Source organism: Capra hircus, unplaced genomic scaffold, assembly GCF_001704415.2.
Source record: "Capra hircus breed San Clemente unplaced genomic scaffold, ASM170441v1, whole genome shotgun sequence".
In the NCBI taxonomy this organism is placed as follows: domain Eukaryota; kingdom Metazoa; phylum Chordata; class Mammalia; order Artiodactyla; family Bovidae; genus Capra; species Capra hircus.
Genome location: NW_017190160.1, coordinates 15,623 through 22,898, shown reverse-complemented (window position 1 = coordinate 22,898; position 7,276 = coordinate 15,623). Strand labels below are relative to the sequence as shown.

At 41.3% G+C, this 7,276-nt stretch overlaps 2 pseudogenes; both read left to right on the top strand.

Annotated features, from left to right (window-relative positions):
* Positions 1-3,029: 3,029 nt before the first annotated feature.
* Positions 3,030-3,766, top strand: LOC102187469 (annotated as a pseudogene).
* Positions 3,767-4,123: 357 nt separating this feature from the next.
* Positions 4,124-6,731, top strand: LOC102189292 (annotated as a pseudogene).
* The last annotated feature ends 545 nt before the right edge of the window (positions 6,732-7,276 follow it).

Here is a 7,276-nt window from a genome sequence, read left to right as displayed (position 1 = left end):
TCAGGTGAGATTGATGCTACTGGTCCAGGAATCACACTGAAAAAAACTACTTGGATAAAGTAGGGACTGCACAGCAGAGAGACTTAAAGAAACTGGGTAGCTCTAGCTCACCCTACCCCTGGAATTGTGTTTTGTTACTTGTAACCAAAAGCACCCTAACCAATATATTCAGAAATTTTGGACTAAAAATTTACCCTATGGATATACTTGCAGAACTTTATCAAAATATATGCTGACAGATAGACTACTCTTGTGGCTCAGAGGTAAAGAAGCCACCTGTAATGCAAGAGATGCAGGTTCAATCCCTGGGTCGGGAAGATCCCCTGGAGAAGGAAATGTTAACCCACTCCAGTATTCTTGCCTGAAAAATCCCATGGACAGAGGAGCCTGGCAGGCCACAGTCCATAGAGTCACTAAGATTTGGACGTGACTAAACACAATGCGTGTGTGACACACACACACACACACATATATGCCGATGGATGATCATTGCAGCATTGTTTGTAATAGCTAAAACTGGAAGCAGTCAAAGCACTTGTCAGTAGGGAATTGATCCATCAGATGGAATCATCTATCTAATGGAATACCATGTGGTTTAACAATTATGAAATGTTCTGTATATGCTTGTAGAAAAATATCTCTAAGATATATTAAATATAAAAATCACGATGATTAAAAGGGAGTAATTTATACTTTTTAAACAAAAGAATAAAAATATATGCACGTATGTGGTTAATTATTTCCTGGAAGGTTAATTCTGATTAAGAACAGCAATATTTGAGAAAAAGAGTTGGAATTGAGGTGGTGCTAGCAGTTTTTCAGTCTTCATTTTGTATATTTTATTCTGTTTGGGTTGCCTAACCTTAGGTAAATTTTCCTTTTGTCAAAAAAGAAAAGTCATTTGGCGTTATCTGGGCAAGGCATAATTCAACTGTAATTTCCTTCTTTGTATTTCTCTATTGAAGAAACAACTAATAAATGTATTATTTTTTTAAAGATTAAATAATGAAAAGATAAATGGAAAATTGAAGACTTCTCAGGTATTCTGATGTGCAGCTGGGCTTGAGTGCCACTAACATGGTGCATAGGTTATACACTGCTGAGGACTTATACCTATCCTGATTGAGACTTAACTAGGGAGTTGCTAACTGTACTTTAAAGTGCATATGAATTATCTAAGGATTTTGTTAAAATGCAGATCCTGATTGAATAGATCTTTAGATGGGGCCCAATATTCTGCATTCTAATAGTCTCCCTGAATGATGCTGATGTCGCTGGACTACTGGTCACACTTTGATAGCAAGAACAAAGAAAGAGGAAAAGAGGAAAAAGAAGAGCAGGAGGAGGAGGGACTATGAAGATAGAGGGAAGGGACAGATATGAGACATTGCAGAATGACTGGGCATATGGAGAGTCTTAGGTGATGAACTTTTTGGCCTGGGTGATGTGAGGATGGTAGTGACACTATCTAGAGACAGAGAAATCAAGCTAGAGGAGGAGGAGGTATAGGAAACAATGAAGGAGTGTGAGTAAGACTTCACATTTGAACATATTGAGTCATGATTTTTCTGGGAGAATATTATATAGACTTGCCCAGCAGACCATTTGAATTCTGACTCTGCTCAGTAAAGTTCACATAGAGGTAGATTTAGGAGTCATCTGTATAAAGGTAAGAGCTGAGGCCATGCGATAGGATGAAACTGACCAGGGAGAAAGAATAGTGAGAAGGTGGCTGAAAACAGAAACTCAGAAATGCTAATCTTAAGAGACATTCTAAGAAGAAAATGGAGAAGTAGTGGGAGAGATAGTAGAGAATAAATATCTTGAAGGGTGTTCCTACTAAAGAACAACCAGATTCAGCATAAAACATATTTTTTATTGTGTGAGTTAGCAACTGCTGCATAATAAACCATCCAAAACTCAGTAGCTTGAAACCAAACCATGTATTGTTGCTCATGAGTTTATAGGTCAGTGCTCTGTTGATCTGCACTAGGCTTGGCTGATCTTAGCTGGGCTGACTTACGTATCTGTGGCTGGTGGGTTGGTTGAGGACTGACAGGTCTAAGCTGGTCTGGCTGGATATAGCTAGACAAATGGGTCTCTCCTCCAGAAGGCTAGCCCAGGCTCATTCCCATGGTAACTCCAGGGGTCCAATGGAGTGAGCAGAAGCATGCAAGGCTTAGAACTGACATAATATCACTTCTGCAACATTCTATTGATCAAAGGAAAACACAAGACTATTCTAGATTTGAAGGGTAGAGAAACAGATACCATCTCTTAAAGAGAAGAGCTGCAAAAGGTGTAAATACAGGGAGGTGTAAACAGCTGTGACCATTTTTGTAATCAGTTTATCATGCTGGACTTAGAAGTGGAAAAAGTCTTTAAAGAGCAAGCAAGATAAAGCAAAGAAACAAAGCCATGACAATAGCAGTAATAAACCACAGTGAGCTGGCTAGGAAGAGCAGGGCACTTCAGAACACTTCCAAAAATGGAACAGAGGTAGTTCTTCAGAAAATTGAGGTGCTATTATTGGAAGAAATGAGGAAAGGCTGCTGATCAGGTAGCAAAACAGACATCTGCCTCAGAATCTAAGAGTCTAGTCTTTATCATGAGAAAATTCTAGAAATACTTTAAATTGATATGGAACAGTCAGTCTTTCTGGTCCTTGAAACCAGTATGCACATGACACACTCTTCAGGAGTCTGAGCTTGGACTCAAAACCAGCATGCCAATTGTGCCATCTTAATGTATTAGTGTGTAATGTGTTTTCACATCCACTAGCTTGTGTTACTCTTACAACTACCTATAAGGGAGGTAAAGCAGGCATTGCTATTCCCATTTAATACTACTTTTAAAAATAATTTTGTAACTATCTTATAAAACTGAGCATTTGCCTGCCTTAGGTCCCAGCAGGAGACATGTACACAAGCATTTATGGCAACATTGATGGAAATAATAATGGGTAGAGCTTGCTAGAGTTGACCAGAGCTGAGCACCCACCACTGGCCCACTGTGTACACCTCTGTGCCATGGCTGGCCTCAACTCCCTGGAGGCGGTGAAATGCAAGATGCAGGCTCTGCAGCAACAAGCAGATGAGGTGGAGGACCGCACGCAGGGCCTGCAGCGGGAGCTGGACAGCAAGCATGAGCAGCATGAGAAAGACCAAGATGATGTGGCAGCTCTCAATCCACACATCCAGCTTGTCGAGGAGGAGTGGGACAGGGCTCAGGAACGACTGGCCACAGCCCTGCAGAAGCTGGAGGAGGCAGAAAAGCCTGCAGATGAGACTGAGAGAGGGATGAAGGTGATAGAAAACCCAGCCATGAAAAATGAGAAGATGGAGAATCAGGAGATGCAGCTTAAAGAGGCCAAGCACACTGCTGAGGATACCGACCACAAATACAAGGAGGTAGCTTGTAAGGTGGTCATCCTGGAGGGCGAGCTGGAGAGGGTGGAGGAGTGTGAGGTGTCTGAACTAAAATGTGGTGACCTGGAAGAACTCAAAGAATGTCACTAACAACCTGAAGTTGCTAGAGGCTGCATCTTTAAAGTATTCTGAAAAGGAGGACAAATATGAAGAAGAAATTAAACTTCTGTCTGACAAACTGAAAGAGGCTGAGACCCATACCAAATTTGCAGAGAACAGTTGTGAAACTGGAAAAGATAATTGATGACCTGGAAGAAAAACTTGCCCAAGCCAAAGAAGAGAATGGGGGCTTATCTCAGACACTGGATTAGACACTGAGTGAACTAAACTGTATATAACCAAAACAGAAGAGTCTTGTTCCAACAGAAACTCTAGAGCTCCGTGTCTTTCTCATCTCTTGTAAGAAGTTTCTTTTGTTATTGCCTCCCCGCCTTGCTGGAAATGTCAAGGAAATTATGAATACATGAAAAATATTTTGTATCAGAGAAGCTTTGAGCACCAGTTAAATCTACTCCTTTCTTTTTTTCAAGTGGCACGAGTTTTTTCAGCTCTATTTTTATCCTCACCTTGCATATATTCTTAAGGTAGGCAGGGTATTTCATATTGAGCATACTCTCTTTTAAGACTGAGGGCATTTGGTTCCTGGGAGAATAGACAAACTCACACTTTCAGAACACAGATTCCAACATCTGGTCATGGGTCAGTTTAAAAGGTTGAAGAATTCCACCATTGGTCACACTGTAGGAGGCTAGGGATCATCATATTAAAATCTTGAGTGGATCTTCCCAACCCTACATTAAAATGGGTGGTGATTTTCCACCAGAGTGAAAAAGGGGGGGGAGGTGAGGTTACTGTGGGAAATCATAAACTACCAAGAGGTTAACCTCATCATCCTGGCTTTTTTCCACACTGCACCATTCAGAACATTATCTGAGCAGTCAGTGTGAGAATGCTTAGAAAAGAGTCGTAATAATTACCCAAATGTTTTCTGGACTGATCTTTGATATACTCTTCTATATGTTTCTTTCACTCTAAAGTTGTTCTCTGAGAAGCTGATGTCTTATTCCAGTAATGGCACATGCTTATCTGCTTTGATATGAGGCCATTCACTCAGGAGAAATGAATGTTGGATAATTCAGTCCTATTAGGAGAAGCTGTCTTTTTCAAAAAGACTGCTTAGCCATCAGTAACTGAGCAAGACTGTTTTTCTATGAACAAATATTGGACAGAATGGCCCTCTCAGACTACAAAGTAAAACTGAAAGAAGTAATTGACCCAACTTCATCACCTCTATACTTGAGGAAATGGCAAATTGGAGATTTACTTATTTAGAATTTTAATTCCTTCTTCAGGACCAAGTTAATAAAACACCAAGAAACTCCTGATTAAACTGGAAATGTAGTATTTTGTAGACAGGGCTGCATGTTTTAGCTTTGTTATATTTCTGCTTTCTCAGTTAACATCTCAGAGCTGAAACATTCCACATTGCCCAGCAGTGTGGGGGCCAACTCAAGGTTACAATTCTGACTAAAAAATCACACTGCTTCTAGCTTATCTGAATCTTCTGCCCTCACTCCTATTTATTAAGCACCACACTATGCAAGAAATACACTAGCAAATTGTGCAACTGAATAAAACCCACACTTTTCATTTAGGTTCTTGCAACTGTATCATATGTAATAGTATCACTTTTTCTACATTTTGGTCAAATAAACTTTTACTCCAAGAAAAAAAAAGAATGGGTAGATAAATTGTGGTATTACTATATAGAAGTGAAAAATTAACTACAGCTATAGCAGCAATGTGTTTATATTTTAGAGGAAAAAAAGGTTGGATGAGAAAAGGGAGTTGCAGAACCTACATAAAATAACATTTTTATAAAATTAGAAAGCAAGTACAACCTAACACTATATTGTTCAAAAATAATTACATATGTGATATAACTATTTAAGAAGAAATCAAGGGAATGAAAACTAAAAGTGAAAATACTGGTTACCTCTGGGGAAGGCAGAGAGATGGGGTAGTTCTTAGGTTGGGCAGTGGGCTCAGGAAAGTTCAGTTTATTATTGAATTTCATAACAAATGTTACATATCCTTTTGCATTTATCAAATAATGTGTGTGCTAAGTCGCTTCAGTCATGTCCGACTCTGTGACACTATGGACCGTAGCCCATCAGGCTCCACTATCCATGGGATTCTCCAGGCAAGAATACTGAAGTGGGTTGCCATGCCCTCCTCCATGGGATCTTCTTGACCCAGGGATCAAACACACATCTCTTAGTCTCCTGCATTGTCAAGTGAGTTCTTTACTACTGGTACCACCTGGGAAGCCCTTATTAAATAGTACATAATAATATTTTTAAATAGTCAAAAAAGGAAAGTGAAACAGCAGAGAAGTGTCAAGGAAGCCAGAGAGTTTCACGAATGGGTTGTATTTCAATGTCAATTGCTGTGGAAGGCCTCAGCGAGATGCCTGTATGAAAACTGTGGACTTGGTGACAGGGCACACACGTCACCTTTGGAAGCAGCCACATTCAAATAAGAAGGGCTGATGCCAGATTATAGGCTAGGGAGAAATGTGTTATGAGGAAATCAGGACCTGGAGCTTAGACAACTCTTTCCCCCACCCCCTGGCCAAACCTGTAACAGCTAACATTTATTGAGGCTGCATTATATGCCAGGCATTTTACATACACTATGTTTAGGGGGAACTAAACTCAATGCTTGCTTTACCCGCAGATTATATCCACTTCAGTGCACATGGCAGAGAAGCCCTATGACACTAGAATGGGAATGAGTGCTTTACTATTCCATTACAAATTTTAGGTATAATAACTCAAGTGGTTAGGCAGTGGCAACCAATCAAAAGGCAATTAATTGGAGTGGGTCCCTGGGCCGGGTGGCGTTGGCCTGTGGGGCCCCGGCCTGAGGGCGGCAGCGGCTCGTCTGAGCACCTGGACGTGTTGGTGGAGGACAAGGTGGTGGTCTTCCTCAAGGGGACGCTGGAGCAGCCCCAGCGTGGCTTCAGCAATGCAGTGGTGCAGATTCTCCGGCTGCATGGCATCTGCTACTATGCGGCCTACAATGTGCTGGATGACCCCCAGCTCCAGTAAGGCATTAAAGACTACTCCAACCAGCCCACCATCCTGCAAGTGTACCTCAACAGCGAGTTTGTGGTGGGCGGCGGGGTGCTGTGACGTTCTCCCGCAGATGCACCAGAACGAGGACCTGGTGGAAGAACTCAAAAAGCTGGGGATCCACTCCGCCCTCTTAGATGAAACCAAAGACCAGGACTCGAAGTGAGGGAGGGTGGCCCAGGTGAGAAGCTGCTGATGTCAGAGTCTCACCGCCAGAGAAGCCTTACCCATTCTGGTTCCCGCTCTACAGATGACTGTTTGCACTGGTTCCTCCAGTCTGTAAGCAGCCAAGTGATTTTAGCAGTGTCTGGTGTTTGGGCAAGGAATATCCTATCATGAACATAATCGTAACCACTGCACTGTCATAATCAATGTGGTATTACGAGCTTGTTGTAAACAAAATTCTTTCTTGTGTTGTCCTTTGCTCTTTGCAAAGGATTCAGGAGTAAACCTAGGAGCTTTTGAATCATTGTTATTATTCACTAGTCGTCCGCAAATATATCAGTCTGCAAAGATAATATAACTCCCCTCCCCAGTTTTCTATAACTTTTTCTGTTAAGAAAAATGATGGGCAAGGAAGAAAATAAGATAACTGTGTGTTTTTTTTTTTAAATAAACTGCCAACCCAGGGGGGGGGAAAAAGGCAATGAATCAAATCTACCCATAAATGGGTCATTTCTCCTTGTGATGCTATTATTTTGACTCAGCAAA